Source organism: Pyrus communis, chromosome 10, assembly GCF_041283825.1.
Source record: "Pyrus communis isolate YQ-2024b chromosome 10, ASM4128382v1, whole genome shotgun sequence".
Lineage (NCBI taxonomy): Eukaryota > Viridiplantae > Streptophyta > Magnoliopsida > Rosales > Rosaceae > Pyrus > Pyrus communis.
In genome coordinates, this window is record NC_142574.1 from 14,923,270 (window position 1) to 14,943,160 (window position 19,891).

General features: G+C 37.3%; 1 pseudogene; it reads left to right on the forward strand.

The window, feature by feature from the left end:
* The first annotated feature begins 12,990 nt into the window (after positions 1-12,990).
* On the forward strand, positions 12,991-19,195 carry LOC137730073 (uncharacterized; annotated as a pseudogene).
* The last annotated feature ends 696 nt before the right edge of the window (positions 19,196-19,891 follow it).

Here is a 19,891-nt window from a genome sequence, read left to right on the forward strand (position 1 = left end):
ATGGAGATGAGCCCGACCAACCCAACAATCTAGACCATTCAAGAGAAAGAGAGATGAGGGTGTGATTTTATGTGTGAAGTGGGCAAGTGGGATGAGGCTAATGGGGGGTTGCAAGATTTCTGTCGGCAACTATGTGTGAGATCCGAAGGTGATCTCAATCTCCATTTGAGATAAGGTTCATAAGCAATTATTTCAAGAGTAAATTGTGGTTTGCCCTCGTGACATCTCCTATCCCAAAATCCAAGTCCAATCTCATCCGGCCAGCCAAACGTGCTATGAGAGTGATAGTTTAGAAAGGGGAAGAGAGATGGCTGTCATCCTCCCCACCCACCCAACCCCCCCCCCCCCCCCCCCCACACACACACACACACACACACACACACACACCACCGCCAACCACAAAAGTATTCTAACCCTCATACTCAGGGATCTCCCAATTTTCATTTAATTTTTTTTATTTAATAGTTTTACAAAAATGTTATTTATCATCTAGTTGTACCATCATTACCATCTCTCTAATAAAGATGGGACCGACATGCGTTGGCCACCGCCCTGATGAATGCCTAGGCGTTTGAAAATTAAGAAAGGGCGCCTACACCTACAAAGGCACCCGCCTAGACCGCTTAGGCACCTGTCTAGTCCGTCCAGACCTGCCTAGGCACCCGCTTAGGTTGCGACTCACTTAGACAAAAAATAGATAATTTCATTTTGTATTTTATTTTTTGCAATAAATTGTAAGAGACTTGCTGAATAGTTAAATGAACACACATTATATGCTTGTTCCTCATGTTTTCATTATGTTTTAATACTCCATAATATATATGTCATTCTATTTTGTAGTTTATGATGAAATTATATATATTTTAAGTATAAACATACACTTATTTACACGAAATATAATAGATTTACTTAAATCCGTCTAGTCCCCGCCTAACCGCCTAGGCGCTAGGCCCCAGCCCGCCGCCTAACTAGCACCTAACATCTTTTAGAACCTTGTCTCTACCTTAGTTGCCATTTTGTCAAACTATGCTGAAATACTCACCTTACATAAAGCTACTCAGGAATGCTACTGGTTAAGAGCAGTTGTGGGCCATATTCGAAGCACTTGCGATCTTTAGCCTATCGTCGATGTCCCTACAACGATTTATGAAGATAACGCAACATGCATTGAACAACTCAAGAAAGGTTGCATCAAAGGAGAAAACACTAAGTACATTGCGTCGAAGTTTTTCTTCTCACATTAACAACAAGAGCATCATGAGACTGAAGTCACAAAAATTCGTCCTAAGACAACTTGGCCAACCTCTTCAACAAATCACTGTCGAAGATGACGTTTCAGAACTTGTTCAAGGAATAGGTATACGTGAACTTTTTGAGTTGAAACAATGTTAGTCCTTTTTGGAATTATGTCAAACTTAGGAGGAGTATCCAAAGTATACTTGCTTGATCTTAATTTACTCTTTTTTCCTACGATTAGGAGCATTTTTCCCTTTGGATTTTTGCTACCTAACGAGGTTTTGACGAGGCATCCATCCTGGGTTGGTCAAATCCCTAATGCACATCTCGTAGATGTTTCATTTGACCTTGCACTTTCTCACACACTTTTCCTTAGACTACGGGTTTTTGTCCTGCCTCGGGTTTTACCATAGCCATTGGGTTTTTGTGAGACTTAGTTCCATATGCAAGTTCCTTTGTTTGAGACTAACGTGTTCCCATAATCAGTGTCGATGAGTTGACTGTTGTGCTTTGGCTAGTCAGTGCGAGATTTTGATTACAACCTCACCAAAATACGAACCCATAGTTGAATAGAATAAATTAAAAGAAATAAAGACACCGAGAGATTTACGAGGTTCAGCAAAATCGTGCCTACGTCCCTGGAGAGATATTGCTCATTACTATGAGAATAACAAGCACAAGACACACTTAAGTTAAATTGACATAACCCACAGCCGAATCCCTTGTACACCCACTCATAGAATTTTCCTAAGAGCTCACTCTACGCCAAGAGTTGCTCACTCTCACTCTCACTCTCTGTTTTCTCTTCTTTGTGTTCTCCAACGGATGCTTATACAATGCATGAATATTGCCTTCACCAACGGATGCTTATACAAGGCATACACCAGCAATTATGCCAGCAACCAAGACCAAGAAAATCTTAAGTTCACATGTCATATTTAACACCCCTTTGCTGTACCTAGCTTATAGAGTGCAACCCTTTCTCCATTTGCCATTTAATGCATAGAAAAGAAAACATACACAATTGCATGCAAGTAAGACTTGCTTTCTTCCAACTTTGCTTGAGATAGTCACCATGTCTTCTCTTGAACGAAGACTTCCATGCCACAACCGAAAGCAAAACACAAATTCACAGATGGATGTTGCCATTTTCTTGTAGCATTCACGAAGTTATACACATGAAAAATTATTGCCAACTCATAAGTATATGAGCCAAACACAACCATCTCCGCGTTGGCAAATATACCATGCAAAAATCCTTGCATCCATCACCAAAGCCTTCATTGGCTTACTTACCAGCATGCACACCCTGAATCAACTTCGTTGGTCTTATACCGATTCAGTCACCGCCAACATGTGCAACTGCTGCAAGCTAAAAAATCACCATTTAGTTTCAGATAGGATCTCGACACATCCTTGTCTCCTCCAGCAGGATTTCCCCCTCTTCATTGTCTACAACCTGGAAGATTGTCAGAGTGTCTGTTTTGAGCAACAACTTGTCGAGCCAGACAAAATTCCCCACACTTCCTCTTTCCTCAGGGCCATCTGATCACCTGTGAATCTTATAGCTCCACCTGCAGCAAAACCCTTGCAACACTGGAATCTATACATCACAAGGAAAAGTGTTGCTTCAAGTACCTAGAACTCAAAGTCTTCCGCCACAAACCTGCTACAACCCAGTCTTGCAATCGTAGCACTGTGGACCCTTGCCTCCAGAACCGGATATGAACCTGCTGTTTCTCTCAGATCCTCTTTCCAATTTTCTTCCATGATTCCAACCTTGAACAGCTAAAGGAGTCTCGTGCCCACCATCGTCCATGGTCTCTTTTTGTGTGTCATTCCACACCAAAGCAGCTTGCACTGCTGATAGGAGCATATTTATGCTACTTAGTTATGTTGTTTCCTTGCATTTAGTTACTTAATTACTATCTATTTTAGTCTTTTAAGCTATTTTCGTATGTTTTTAGGTCCTAATGGCAAAAGGAGCAAGAAAGTGCATTTTGAGGCTATTTGGAGCAGTTTTGGGCATGGATTGGATAGCTTAACCATGGAGCAATGTGGATGGATGAAATTGAAGTCAAAAGATGCTAGGAAAGGCTAAAAATCTGGAGAAAGAAGTCCAAATGAAAAGAAGATAAGGAAAGAGCAAGAAATAAGGAATCTTATCCAAATTTCCTTATCTATCCAAACCTTATCCAACCTTATCTTATCTCATCCTATCCTAATCTTTTCCTACCTTAATTCCAACTTCAAAGAGGACTCCTTTTCACATTAAATCACCTAAATATCAAGTTCTAGAAGCCCTATTTTCGTGCATTAAGTTTATGCCACATGTAACCCTTCTAGAAGTTCTAGAATCTGCCACAAGGACCATTCATTGTCCTCCTTGGAATCTAATTGAAAGTATCCTTATTCTTTGGTGATTTGGAGTCCTAATTCCTCTCCTTTTCAACCCAAATTTGTGCCTCCCCTTCACCCTATAAATACTTGATGCCACAACACTCAAAAACCACCACCCTCTACCACAAATTCACACCACACCATCCACCACACCTCAAGAGCCTAAATTCACACAAATCCCCATTGTTGGCAGCAAGGAAGGAAGGAGGAGCCACCTGGAGTGTTTCTAGGTGTATTCTATCTTTGTTTTTAATGTTTAAGTTTAGTGATTTTTGTTTTGCGAACATGTGGAACTAACTTCTTTTTAGTTAGAGGTGAATTCGAAGCCATGATTATATGTTTTATATGAACTGATTACGTCCAGTTATTGTTTCTTAAGGCATGAATGTGATTTGCTTATCTAAGTTATTAAAACTTGTTTATGTATGTGGGTTGGGGGTCGACACTTAATTTGCATGCATGAATTTGATGCTAGAGTATAAGGGGGTTTCACGTAAGAGTTATTCACTTATATTCACAAGTAGTGGAGGTTGCTAGTCACAATCGTGTTAAGTAAATCCTTGGTATGAGTCTCATGCGTTTCATAGTAATGAATGCCTTATCAATGCTTATGATTTTCATAGAACTTAATGACTTTTGACATGTATCTCTATCATGCATTTCATATAGGGAACTTGAGAAAGATAATTTGGTTTAGATGCGTATTCTATCTAATTCAATGAAATAAGGAAAATCTGATGGTTAGTTGTGCGATGCAACTAACTTGGGGAGTTGTCATTCATAGTCTAAAGGAAAAATAACTGGAAATTGGTTTATATGCATATATCATGTGTGGAGAAGGACCCTCTAACTAGCCTTTCACCCATTTATTTCACTTAAATTCGTTTTTCCAAAGTATTTTCTATAAAGTTTTTGTTTTAAGTTTTAAATTCGTCAAAAACAATCCCCCTTTGATTTAGTCTTGTTATTTGAGTCAAAATCTGTTTTCTTTGAGTCTTTTGGGTCAAATTAAGGTTTATTTTCGTCCAAAACACTTGTTAGGTCTAGAATTGAGTCTTTTTGAGTGTTTGTTGCTGTTTTAAGTGTTTTAAGTTAGTTTTGAGTCTATAGAATCTAAATTAGTGTTTTAAAGTTTTAATTGTGTTGATTAGCATCCCTTCTAATCTCCGGCCTAAAACGATCCCTACTTTCATATGCTACAATCATAGGGTTTTAATTTGAGTGTTAGAATATTTGACATCAACTGCTCCAAACTTACTGTATCTTTCCATGAAGTAAAGTTTCACAAGGTTTTTGAACGAATCTTTAAGTGAGGTAAGAAGAAAGAGGCCTTTGTCTTCTTCAACATCAACTTTCGCAATTGATCCAAGCATCCTTGCACATCTTCCATTTCTTCAGGCTTCCATTACTCTCCTCTGCAAAAGTAAAACCGTCTCTCCTATTAAATTTCTCAACTGAAAATTCCATGGTGAACAACAAATATGGACCTCTAACGAACCAAAGCCCCCAACGATGCTCTAATACCAATTGTTGGGCTTTGGCCAGTCAGTGCGAGATTCTGATTACAACCTCACCAAAATACAATACCACAGTTTAACAGAATAAATTACAATAAATAAAGACATTGAGAGATTTACGAAGTTCTGCAAAATCCTGCCTACGTCCCTAGAAAGATATTGCTTTTCACTATGAGAATAACTAGTGCAAGATATACTTGAGTTAAATCGACATAACCCAAACCCAAATCCTTTGTACACCCACTCACAAAATTTTCCCAAGAGCTCACTCTCACTCTCTGTTTTCGCTCATCTGTGTTCTCCGCCGAATGCTTATACAATGCATGAATATTACCTTCACTTATAGGCATACACCAAGAATTATGCCAACAACCAAGACCAAGAAAATCTTAAGTTCACATGGCATGTTCAACACCCCTTTGTTGTACCTAGCCTATAGAGTGCAACCCTTTTTTCCATTTGCCATTTAATGCATAGAAAAGAAAACATGCACAATTGCATGCAAGAAAACACAAAGTAAAGACTTGCTTGCTTCCAACTTTGCTTGTGGCAGTTACCATGTATTCTCTTGAACGAAGACTTCCATGCCACAACCGAAAGCAAAACACAAAGTCACAAATGGATGCTGCCATTTCCTTGTAGCATTCACAATGTTATACACATGCAAAATTGTTGCCAACTCATAAGTATATGAGCCAAACACAACATTGACTTCCTCAACTCTACCTGATGACGAATCTATTTGAGTATTTACACACTCAAGGGGGAGTGTTCAGATATTATATTAAAGTGTGATTGTGTAAATCCTAGATTAGATTTGGTACTAGTTATTCTCTCCCTATCACGACTGTATTTTCTTGGAAGATAAGGATTCTTCTCCTCCTTTATTACTGGAAATAAGGGCACTGCGTAGGGAGAATAACACACCCTTCTACAACCCTCACTACAACACATTTCTCTCTTTCTCTCTCTTTGCTGCGCCCCTCTCTCTCTCCCTTGACAGATTAAATAAGCCGCAACATAAGATGGATTGTTAGTGAATATATCACGATGGACATTGGGATGGTAATAAATTGCTACAAGTCTTAGAGGATAATATCGTTAAAAAAAATTGTAGTATACCATTACCTACTCAGGGGAGAGAGATGTGATGACTTGGGGCAAATCTACAACTTGGGTACAGAATGAGATTAAGAACAACCATCCGAGACAGAGTCTTATAGGTAAACCATGGAAACTGAATATGCCCCACTAGATTAAGAGTTCGTTTAGAAGTGCTTTTAAAATGACTAAAAGCACTGTTGGTAAAAATGTTTTTGAAACTAATCCTTAGTAAAAATGCAAGTAAATTCTGGAAAATCACTTAAAGTGCTTCCTGCAAAAAGAATATATAACTGGTGCTTCTATTATGATGCTTCTTCCAGAAAACACTTCAAGTGTTTTTGGAACAAAAAAATATTATCTAAAAACGCTTTCAGTGAATGAACTTGTTTATATCCTGTTGTTTTGCTAAGAATGCTTGGTCTATATTAGGGACCTCAACCCAAATGCAAGCTCGAGTATACATAATATTGTTAATTGACTAAACCAATTACCTGCTAAAGATAATGATAATATGTCCCCTTTAAGTAAAGCTTTGCTTGTATGTTAGCAGATCTGGAATGAAAGAAAAAACCCAATATTTAGAAACATTAAAGCTCATCCTGCAAAAGTTCATATGAGGGCTTATGTCATAGGTAAAGAGTATCATTAAGGTAATGTAAAAAATAATTGGAATTTGTTAACCAAGTTCAAAAGATAATAAAATGGATGCCTCCCAAGCCCAAATTACCTAAATATCAATTTTGATGGTTCAGTAATTAATCAAAGAGCTGCAGCTAGTTTTGTCATCCTAGACGACCATAAAAATGCCCTATTTTGGCTGGGACAAGAAGCCTGGGGAAAAATACGTTTTCGGGTTGCATAAGCTATTGGACTTAGAGATACTCTCATTATGGCTTGGAACCGTGGATTTCGGAATGTATTTGTTGAAGGTGACTCCAAGTTGGTCATTGATGTTATCGAAGGGAGATCTGGTATTCCATGGACGATCAAGAACAATATTATGGATATCAGAAGTATGGCCATTATTTTTCAAAGCATCTCATGGAAGCATGTATTTAGGGAGGCTAACTTTCATGCATGCAATTACTAGTGTAGGATTCAGTAGTCCTAATATTCTTATTTGGGATTTCACTATTCCCTCTATTGCCGTCTAAGCTCTAAACTTTGATTGTGGTGCAACTGGCTGTATTCGGGGTTTTTCTATTAATTAAGTTTTCTTTTCTTGATAAAAAAAATACCCTTTTCCAAATGAGTAGAGTTGTACAAAGACAACTAATGGCTAGAGTGAATGGTAAAAGCAATTCAAGTGCCTTTTCCTTAACCTTGTTCTTGCCCTCCTCAAATGAATGGACTTGCTATGAGAGATGAATTGAACTTCAACAAGTACTTAATGCAACTTATATATATATATATTAAATAAGAAGAATTGTTATTAGCACTCCAAAAATCTCATTTTACACTCCTCACAAGTAGTATTTTTCTTTCTAATTTAAGTATTTATTTTTATTTGCCCCTAGTACTACGGTTTAGTGGTATCACTCTTTACATGTAAGTGAGAGATCTTAAGTTTGATTCTTGCCAAAGACGAATTTGAACCATGTTATTGCTAGCCCATTGTGACGCTAAGCCAACATTCCTCGCTTTTAGTGTAAATAATAACGTTTAGGGTAAATTACACAAAACCACCTCAACTATAGGTTGAACCACAATCTCATACCTCATGCTTTAAAAATTACAATGTTATACATCATCTTACGAATTTGTTACAATGTTATACCCCTGTTAACTTTTCTGCTAATTTTTCTGTTAAATGCTAAAATGGCAAATGTGGGCCCATATTTTCCTGATATGGATGAGTTCGGATCCTCTTTGTGAGGATCTCGGAGATCTGTGAATCGTGTTCGTTCATCGTACATCGTGCAGTCAGAAATCATTTTAAATATTTTTATTTAAAAATAAACATAAACAGTACTTGACAAAAATTGATTGCACGATGTACGATGAATGAACATGATTCACGAATTCCTAGGATTTTTACCAAAAGGATCCTGTTGGGATATAGGAAAAGAGATCATCTTCAGATCTCTTCCACCAAGACCACCGGATCAAATGATCCGGACCTTCTAAATTTTATCCAACGGCTCACTTGTTTTGACCCCTTAAAAGTTGTGATAATTTTTAGCTGTTGGATGAAATTTGGAAAGTCCGGATCACTTAATTCAGTGGCCTTAGTAGAAGAGATCCGGAAATAATCTCTTTCCAGGATATAGATGTCTAGTTTAAGCACGTAGACCAAAAACTAATAAAAACATTAAAAGGGTTGCGCTCTCTCTCCTCCCCACCTTCCTACTGTGCACAGTTTGCACCTCAGTCCTCTCTCTCTCCTCCCATCTTTGTTCTTCAACTTGATCAGCCGCAAAATACCAAGAAAAGGAATTTTTTTTTTAAGAAAAACTAATGAAAAGAGTTTAAAAACTTTTGAGTTTTAATGATAAGGACAAAATAAAGGGTAAAGTGAATAATACCAGGATTGACCTTTTAATGTAAACATGTAATTTTTCGTTAAAATGATTAGTATCGAAAATTTTTCGTTAAAGTTCCAAATTTTTTTTGTTTATCTTCCAAAATTCCTTGGAAATGAATGCCCTTTTGCTTGGAAATGTCACACCACACCTCTCTGCTCTCTCTCTCTCTAAAAAACTTAATCAGAGAAAAAACCACATCCCAAAATCCGGTTCCGAGCTCCAATGTCTAAGGACCCAGCCCAGACTGACCTGGAAACCATGCCGTTCTTCGAAGCTTTCAAGAAGTTCAAGGGTTTGAAGCCGTTGGAGGCTTGGAGCAGTCTTTGAGTGTAATGGATTTTTTTCCAGTGTTGCGTGATCCTGTTCCTAGAGTTGTGGCCAAAGGGTTTCGATTCCCAGGCTAATCAAAGCGGTTCATGTGGTTGCAAAGTAAAGAGTTAGGCTAGGGCTGGAGGGTCGAGTTTGTGGGAGAAGAGGATGGTGGGTTAAGGATGGGCAAAATACCCATGGGTTTGGGTAACCACGGTTACCGTCCATTTAAAGTTCACTATTATGGTTATGGGTAACCGTTTAGACGAACAAACGGTTATACCCATAACCGTTTATCCGTGAAATTTAAATGAGCGGTTATAGGTATTACCCACGGTTATAACGGGTATCCATCGATTATGGGTGCTACCTGTGATTATAATGGGTATCCATTTACCCATTTACCCATTTAATTTAATATACGTAAAATTCTATAAAAATAAATAAATAAATAAAATAAAAACCCTAAATTTTCAATATGTCCGCCAGACTCAGAGTTATGGTAATTAAGTGGTGCTTTATATCAGGTTTGCATATGTTCCATGCCCATATAATGTCGAGACACTTTCTACTATAATGAGAGATTGCTTATCAGAGTGGAATATTGATGGTAAGTAGTCTGCTCTCACAATAGATAACTGCTATACAAATGATGCCATGATTAAGGATATAGTGACATATTGCAAGCTTTCACTTGTTTTAAACGGAGAATTATTTCATATGCATTGTTGTGCTCACATAATTAATTTGATAGTTAAAGATGGATTGGATGTGATTAGGGATAGTATTGAGACTATTCGGAATAGTGTTGCATATTGGTCTGCGACAACAAAAAGAGAGGAACAATTTGTTGAGATAGCTCAACAAATGAAAATTAAGTTCTCTAGGAAGTTAGTCCTTGATCATAGGTGGAACTCGATGTATGTGATGCTTACCACTGCATTGGTATATAAAGATGTATTTCCTCGTTTAAAGCAGTGTGAGCCCTCATATAAAAATGTTCCAAGTGAAGAAGATTGGGCGAAGACTAACATGATTGCTGAAAAGTTGGAGATCTTTCACCAAGGTATTGTTTGGTATGCAGACGGGACGGGACGGGACGGGACAGGACGGAACGGAATGGAGCGGGAGCAAAGATGCCCTCGGATGGAAACAAGGAGGAAGAAGAAGGAGACGGAGAGGTTATAGTTTTGTGTTCCACGGATGTGGAACAAGTCGTTCCAGGGGGGTGAGGTGGAACGAAAATTCACCCAAAACTCGTTCCACCTGTTTTAGGCGCACCAAACGTGGGACGGAACGTCTTGTCCCACTCTGTTCCATCCCGTCCTACGTACCAAATGGTACCCAAGTGACTGAGTTATTTTCTGGGATCAAGTATCCCACATCAAATCTTTGTTTTCCAAATGTCTGTCAGATTAGGATTGCAATCTGTAAGTGGCTTGAGTTTGAACATGTTGAAGTTAAGTTGCTGTTAACAAAGATGTCAATCAAGTTTGAAAAGTATTGGCATAAAATTCATGGTGCTATGGCAATTGCAGCTATTCTGGATCCAAGGTTCAAGATGAAATTGATCGAGTATTATTTTTCTCTTATTTATAAAGAGAATGCTTCATCAGAAATTGAGAAAGTCTTAGACTTGGCTGTTAAGTTGGTTAAAGAGTATGAATTGAAGCATAGACCTGGGCTTCAATCTTCTGAATCTTTTTCTTCGACTGATTTTCCATCAGAGTCCTGTGATTTCAGAGTTGGTGATCATTTAACATCTTATGACTAGTTGGTTATAGATTCTACCATTGGCAATGAACAATCTAACTTAGACCTATATTTGGGAAAGAAAGTCTTGCCTAGAACTCAAAATTTTGATATATTGTCGTGGTGGAAGACAAATGGGATTAAATATCCTACTTTGCATCAAATAGCTAGAGATATTTTGGCTAATCTTGTATCTACAGTAGCTTTAGAGTCTTCATTTAGTACTGGTGGTAGGATTATCAGTCCACACCGTAGCCGACTTCATTCAAGCAGTGGAAACACTCATGTGTTCTCGAGACTGGTTGTGGAGTCAGATGCGATGTACTTATTGTAAAATTTCATATAAATTATGTATATGTTCAAAAATTTACTATTTTAGCCTAATTTTAATTTTTACTATTGATCTAGATTCAAACTCTACTCCTCATGTTGAAGATTCCTCATTCGGTGATGATACTGATGTGAATGTGGTAAAAACTAATCTTTATTTTTGTTTTTTACTTTGAAGTTATTGGTGATACTAATTCAATTTATGCATATGGGTGTGTGACAAATCATAGATTGTAAACCTTCTGTTTATGCATATTGATGAATGGTGATACTAACTCAATTGATTTGGTACTTCGCTTTTGTTTGCCTTATTTTTTCTTCTTCCTGATAATTGAGTGAACAATGTAAACATTTTGTAATTACTTACCTCTGTTGGATTCATGCTAATTGGTGTTGGTGTTCCTAAATGGGATACTAATTCAATTTATACTTTTCTTTTGAAGGCCTCTTTTGGTGACAACAAGTAGACGAGACTTTGTGACTGAACGTGCTAAAACATTAGTGTTTGAAAGAGTTTAGTTTCGAAATATTTTGGAGCTTTGAATCATCTAGTATTCAAGATAATGACTATATTTTGTTTTTAGAAGCTTTACTTTGTAATCATATGGATTATAATTAAAGACTTGTTTGGGCGTAGCAGAAAAATATCCTTCATAAACCATTATTTCAATTATTGAAATTGTATGAGGATTTAAATAATTAAAATAGGGAAATGCATACTAAAATGTACCTATAACGGTGTTTAATTGTTAGAAAACGAAAATTATAACAAAATTTTCTTTTGTAATTTTCAAGTTGTTAAAAGAAAAAAAAAAACATGTAGACGGGTGAAAAATGGGTAAATGGGTAGAAAAAGGATAAACGAGTTCAAAAATGGGTAAACGGTTATGGTTAAATGGGTACATTGTTACGGGTATGATTAACCGTTTCGGTTATGGGTATGTGTATAACCGTTTATGCAATTAACCAACGGGTAAACGATTATGTGGGTATGAACATAAATGGTTAGGCATAACTAATCGCGGTTACTCATCTACCATAACCGTTGCCCATCCCATTGATGGATGTGCTTGAAGAGGACAGAATGGTCCCCACCATCAAATAAAGAGAAAAGAGGTAAGAGATGAGCCACCGTTAAATTGAGAGAAATGAAGGAGCGAGAGGTCTATGGAGAGGATGAGCAAAGAGATCGAGAGAGATGGACTGAGATCAGTGAAATCTAGAGAAGGCAGGAGGTGGAGCTCGAGATGGTGTTTGAGGGAAGTGAGGATCAAGATTTGGAGTGGTAAGGGAAGCTTTTTGCTAGAAATTGGGGATTAGGGTTCTTGAGAGGGTGGTGGATTTTTGGCTGGGGGCACGGGCAGCTCATGAACTTTTTTTTTTTTTTATTTTTATTTTTATTCTTTCATTTTTTTTTTATATTTTGTTTAAAACTTCTTTTTATTCCACGTGGAGGATTCATACCAGCATAGAGTTCAGTTAGGCGAGAAGTGGACCACCATCATCATTTAATAGAAAAATTAACAGAAAATTTAACAGAGATTTAACATTGCAATAAATTCGTAAGTTGATGTATGACATTAAAATGTTTAAGATGAGGTATCAGATTATTATGTGAACCAAAGTTAAGGTGCTAAAATGTACTTTACCCTAACGTTTTAAGAAAAAAAAAAAAGAAAGTATTTCTTTTCATTTTAACAAAGTCCTCACTCCTCATTCTCCAATCCATGTCCAGAAAAGGTTAGCAAAAAAATCTTTATTTTTTGTCAAACAAAAAGAAAATATCACGATTTTCCCTCGAAGATGAAGGCCAAAGCCAACAAAATTGTACCAGAAGTCTCACATCAAAACCCAGCCACTAAACCCAAAACCTTCTCACTCTATCCCCAATGGCAGAGCAAATGGCTCTCCCTCTTCGCCTTCCTAACGACCTCCCTCCTCCAGACCCTTCTTCCAAACCCACCACCAACCCCAAAACCCAGCCACTCCCCCACCGCCACCGCCGCTTCCACGTCCTCCACCGCCTCCCATAACCCCTCTCCTCCAAGAGCTCCTTCTCCACCCAAACCCCTCCACCCCACATACCCAACTCCCCACTTCCCCTCCCACCCTCCCTAGAGCTCGCACTCGCATCGGCAGGTCACGCGACTCCAACCGCGGCAAGCCCTGGTCCCACCACCGCCTCTCCTCCCAAGGTCAGCATATCCTCCACTCCTTTCTCGACCCACAGTTCGATTCCTCCGAATTAGGTGAGAAGCTTGTTGGTTTAGTTGAATTGCATAGGGATGAATTTGGGTCGAGCTTGGCTCTCTGGCTTTGGATTTACTGGGTATTGTTAAAGGTTTAGGCTTTCATAAGAGATTTGACTTGGCTATTAGTGTTTTCGAGTGGTTTACGAAACGTGAGGATTGCGATTTGGTTTTGAATGGCTCTGTTGTTGCTGTGATTATTAGTATTCTGGGGAAAGTGGGTCGGGTTTCGAATGCAACTTCGTTGTTTCAGAATTTGCACAATGAAGGCTTTTCTTTTGATGTTTATGCTTATACATCTTTGATTACTGCTTGTGCTAGTAATGGGAGGTATCGGGAGGCGGTTTCGGTGTTTAAGAAAATGGAGGAAGAGGGTTTTAGGCCGACTTTGATAACTTACAATGTGATTTTGAATGTGTATGGGAAAATGGGTATGCCTTGGCATAAGATTAGAGCTCTTGTGGAGGGTATGAAGAGTTCTGGGATTGCCCCGGATTCTTATACTTATAATACGCTTATTACTTGTTGTCGGCGCGGGTCTTTGTATTTGGAGGCTGCTGAGGTTTTTCAGGAGATGAAAACAGCTGGGTTTGTACCTGATAAGGTTATGTATAATGCGCTGTTGGATGTGTATGGGAAGTCTCAGCGGACAAAGGAAGCAATGGAGGTGTTGAAAGATATGGAGTTCAATGGGTTTTCTCCAAGCATTGTGTCTTACAATTCGTTGATATCAGCTTATGCAAGAGATGGTTTGCTGGAGGAGGCAACAGCCTTGAAAACCCAGATGGTGGAGAAAGGGATTAAACCCGATGTTTTTACCTACACCACCCTTTTGTCAGGATATGAGAAGGCTGGGAAGGATGAGCTGGCAATGAGGGTTTTTGAGGAGATGAAAAGTTTTGGTTGCAAACCAAAGATTTGTACCTTTAACGCCCTTATTAAGATGCATGATAACAGGGGAAATTTTGCTGAAATGATGAAACTTTTTGAAGAGATCAAGATATGCAAGTGCACCCCAGACATAGTTACTTGGAACACACTTTTGGCAGTGTTTGGCCAAAATGGGATGGACTTGGAAGTTTCGGGAGTGTTTAGGGAGATGAAGAGAGCAGGGTTTGTACCCGAGAGGGATCCTTTCAACACTCTAATCAGTGCATACAGCCGGTGCGGTTCTTTCGACCAAGCTATGGCTGTGTATAAGAGAATGCTAGAAGCTGGTGTTACTCCAGACCTCTCCTCCTATAATGCTATTTTGGCAGCACTGGCGCGAGGTGGGCTTTGGCAACAGTCTGAGAACATGCTTACGGAAATGCAGAATGGTCACTGCAAACTGATGCGTGATTTATACGCACACAAATTAAACCCTTTTTTCGTCAAATTGTAGTATATGTATAAGTAGGGATCGTTCTAGACCGGGGATTAGGAGGGATTGTTAATCACTTGGATTTGACTCAAAAACGTAAAATAACAATATGAAACACTATACTAGACTCAAAGAATGCAAAACTAAACTTTAAAACACTCAAACAAACCAAAAGACTCAAAACAACACAAACACACTCAAATCTGCCTAAAAACCACTTTCTGGGCAGATTTGAGCACAAACACAACTTTGGACGAAATTAAGTTATGACTTGACTCAAGACTCTTAAAAACACAAACTAAATGTAATTCTAACTAAACTAACACTTTAAAATAAATGGGGATTGAGGTTTGGACGAAAATAAACTAAATGGACAGATTCTAATTAAAACAGATTATAAAAAAAACAAAATTGATGAAATGGAATGAATGGATGATAGAATAGCTAAGGGGTTCTTCTCCACACATGTTACACTTACATAATAAAAAGATTTCCAATTGCATTTCAATAAATTATTAAACTCATCACCCCGGGTCAATTAGGTACGCTTAAATTAACCGTCAAGTTTTCCTTAAGTTAATGAATTGGATGGGTTAGCGCAACGCAATTCACAACATTCTCCAAAAGTCCTTTACGTGAACAACACAATAAAGATACAATCAAAGATCATTAAGCATTATGAAAACTATAAGTGTTGACGAGGCATTCGTTACTATGATGAGCATGAAACTCGTGCCAAGAATTCATTTAACGCGATTGTTTATAAGCAACCTCCACTACTTGTGAATATAAGTTCATAACGATTAGGTGAAACTCACTTATATTCTAGCGTCATATTCATGCATGAAAATTAAGCGTGCACTCTCAATAAACATACATAAATAAGTTATCAATCAAACGGTTAAACAAATTGAATCCACAACTTATGAAACGTAATTAGAAGTAATCAAATCAAAATGCAAGCATAAACATTTATTTCGAATCCCCCCTAGCCAAGGGGGGTTTAGTTCCTCATGGTACAAAACAAAGAGAATCAAAGAAACACCTAAACATTCCAACAACTCAAACTTGAATTGTATGAACGTTTAGGCCCTCTTCTCTTCCATGCCTCATTCGTACAAAACAAAGAGTATTGAAATTAAACATAGAAATCAAAGAAGCACCTAAACATTCTAACAACTCAAACTTGAATTGTATGAACGTTTAGGCATTCTTCTCTTCCTCTTCGTTGTAGCACAAGGTCTAGGGATAGTTTGATGGTGTGAATGGTTTGGGGAGTGGTGGAGGAATGGAAGAGGAGTTGTGGAGATGGAAGGATGGTGTTTGGATTTGTAGGGGAGGGCACGGCACAAAGGGTGGTTTATGGTCTACATTTATGCAATGGATGAAGTGTTATGCATGGCATGATTGGGATTAGGAAAGGTTTAAATGTCCTAAAACTAAAGAGAACAAGGTTCCAACACTTTGGCTCCAATTAGGTCTTCAATTTCGTCCAACACTTTGGCTTTAAGCATAAGCTATCCGTCCTTAGCCCAAAAGTGCTCCAAAAGTCTCCAAAATGCATCTTTTTGCTCCTTTAGCCATTTAAGTATAAGCTATCCGTCCTTAGCCCAAAAGTGCTCCAAAAGTGCTCCAAAAGTCTCCAAATAGCTTAAAGTACTAAAATAACTAAAGAAACATAACGTAAATGTACGAGAACAAGCCATTTAAGTCGCATAAATATGCTTCTATCACAAACCCAATGAGCTTACATATAGTTCTTTGCTCCACACTTATGCCAATGGCAAGGAAATTGAGCGCATTCATATTCTTGCTGAAGAAATATACTCTGGTGTAATTGAACCCCACGTTGTTCTCTTGAAGACACTTGTTCTCGTCTTTAATAAGAGTGACCTTTTGATGGAAACAGAACATGCCTTATTGGAACTGAGAAAAAAAGGGTTTTCACCTGACATAACTACCTTGAATGTGATGCTATCAATATATGGCCGGAGGCAGATGTTTTCGAAGACAAGTGAGATTTTGAAATTTATGAATGAGATGGGGTATACTCCTAGCTTGACAACCTACAATAGTATGATGTATATGTACAGCCGCTCAGAAGATTACGAGAAATCAGAACAGTTTTTGAGGGAGATTATTGAGAAGGGTATAAAACCTGATATAATTTCATACAACACTGTTATTTTCGCCTGTTGTAGAAATGGTCGTATGAGAGAGGCTTCACGGATATTCCCAGAAACGAGGGATGCTGGGATTTCTCCAGATGTAATCACTTACAACACCTTTGTGGCAAGTTATGCAGCTGATTCACTGTTCAAGGAAGCTATTGATGTGGTCCGCTACATGATTAAGAACGGCTGCAAACCAAACCAGAACACGTACAACTCCATTGTAGACTGGTACTGTAAGCATAATCGACGGGACAATGGAGTTAAGTTTGTCAATAACCTTCTCAATCTTAATCCGCATATTTCCAAGGGGGAGGAGTCCAGATTACTAGACCGTATCAAAAATAAGTGGTCATGGTTAGTTTTTCCTCTATGAATGGGGTTGTTGCTCAATTGGCATAGTTTTAGCGTCGAACATTTATATACATCAAGTTGTTCATTACCTCTTGCTATGCTCATGTTATATATATTTTGTTCGGCCATGGAGACGGGGAGGATGTAATCTCGCAGTACATGATTTTGTTGTTTCTCCGAAAGGCTAGCGTACCGGAGAAAATTAACCTATATATTAAGTCCATTTCAATTTTTATGGCCTGCAGCATATGTTGTATCAATGAGCTAAGATGAAGCAGTGGGATGCTCGGTAACTTTTGAGGTATGTACAATTAACTCTTCCTCATCAACCAAACTTGCCAGTAACGGCAGCAGCTTTGTTAACTTTGATAGTTAGGTTGTGAAAATTTCACTGCTGTAACAATCTTTTGTATGATCAAAGGTTAAACTTTTCTATATGGGATTTTGGAGTTTTATCCAAGGTTATAATTAAACCTTGTAAAAGGAATCTTATACCATCAATTACAAATCTAATAATGTATCTTCCTTATCATTTGCTTTCTTATCTGTTTATTAGCCAGTATTAAGTTTTGAGCGATGTTATTTGTAGCACGTTTATTGATCACATTGCTTAGGTGAGTTTGGATGAATAAGATGCTTTCTTTCAAGTAATATGTAGATATGGTTGCCCTTGTAAAACGGATCTTATACCATCAATTACAAATCTAATAATGTATCTTCCTTATCATTTGCTTTCTTATCTGTTTATTAGCCAGTATTAAGTTTTGAGCGATGTTATTTGTATCACGTTTATTGATCACATTGCTTAGGTGAGTTTTGATGAATAAGATGCTTTCTTTCAAGTAACATGTAGATATGGTTGCCCTTGTAAAACGAATCTTATACCATCAATTACAAATCTAATAATGTATCTTCTTTATCATTTGCTTTCTTATCTGTTTATTAGCCAGTATTAAGTTTTGAGCGATGTTATTTGTATCACGTTTATTGATCACATTGCTTAGGTGAGTTTGGATGAATAAGATGTTTTCTTTCAAGTAATATGTAGATATGGTTGCCCTTGTAAAAGGAATCTTATACCATCAATTATAAATCTAATAATGTATCTTCCTTATCATTTGCTTTCTTATCTGTTTATTAGCCAGTATTAAGTTTTGAGCGATGTTATTTGTAGCACGTTTATTGATCACATTGCTTAGGTGAGTTTGGATGAATAAGATGTTTTCTTTCAAGTAATATGTAGATATGGTTTCCCTTGTAAAACGGATCTTATACCATCAATTACAAATCTAATAATGTATCTTCCTTATCATTTGCTTTCTTATCTGTTTATTAGCCAGTATTAAGTTTTGAGCGATGTTATTTGTATCACGTTTATTGATCACATTGCTTAGGTGAGTTTTGATGAATAAGATGCTTTCTTTCAAGTAACATGTAGATATGGTTGCCCTTGTAAAACGAATCTTATACCATCAATTACAAATCTAATAATGTATCTTCTTTATCATTTGCTTTCTTATCTGTTTATTAGCCAGTATTAAGTTTTGAGCGATGTTATTTGTATCACGTTTATTGATCACATTGCTTAGGTGAGTTTGGATGAATAAGATGTTTTCTTTCAAGTAATATGTAGATTTGGTTGCCCTTGTAAAAGGAATCTTATACCATCAATTACAAATCTAATAATGTATCTTCCTTATCATTTGCTTTCTTATCTGTTTATTAGCCAGTATTAAGTTTTGAGCGATGTTATTTGTAGCACGTTTATTGATCACATTGCTTAGGTGAGTTTGGATGAATAAGATGCTTTCTTTCAAGTAATATGTAGATATGGTTGCCCTTGTAAAACGGATCTTATACCATCAATTACAAATCTAATAATGTATCTTCCTTATCATTTGCTTTCTTATCTGTTTATTAGCCAGTATTAAGTTTTGAGCGATGTTATTTGTATCACGTTTATTGATCACATTGCTTAGGTGAGTTTTGATGAATAAGATGCTTTCTTTCAAGTAACATGTAGATATGGTTGCCCTTGTAAAACGAATCTTGTACCATCAATTACAAATCTAATAATGTATCTTCTTTATCATTTGCTTTCTTATCTGTTTATTAGCCAGTATTAAGTTTTGAGCGATGTTATTTGTATCACGTTTATTGATCACATTGCTTAGGTGAGTTTGGATGAATAAGATGTTTTCTTTCAAGTAATATGTAGATATGGTTGCCCTTGTAAAACGAATCTTATACCATCAATTACAAATCTAATAATGTATCTTCCTTATCATTTGCTTTCTTATCTGTTTGTATTAAGTTTTGAGTGATGTTATTTGTATCACGTTTATTGATCACATTGCTTAGGTGAGTTTTGATGAATAAGATGCTTTCTTTCAAGTAATATGTAGATATGGTTGCCCTTGTAAAACGAATCTTATACCATCAATTACAAATCTAATAATGTATCTTCTTTATGATTTGCTTTTTTATCTGTTTATTAGCCAGTATTAAGTTTTGAGCGATGTTATTTGTATCACGTTTATTGATCACATTGCTTAGGTGAGTTTTGATGAATAAGATGTTT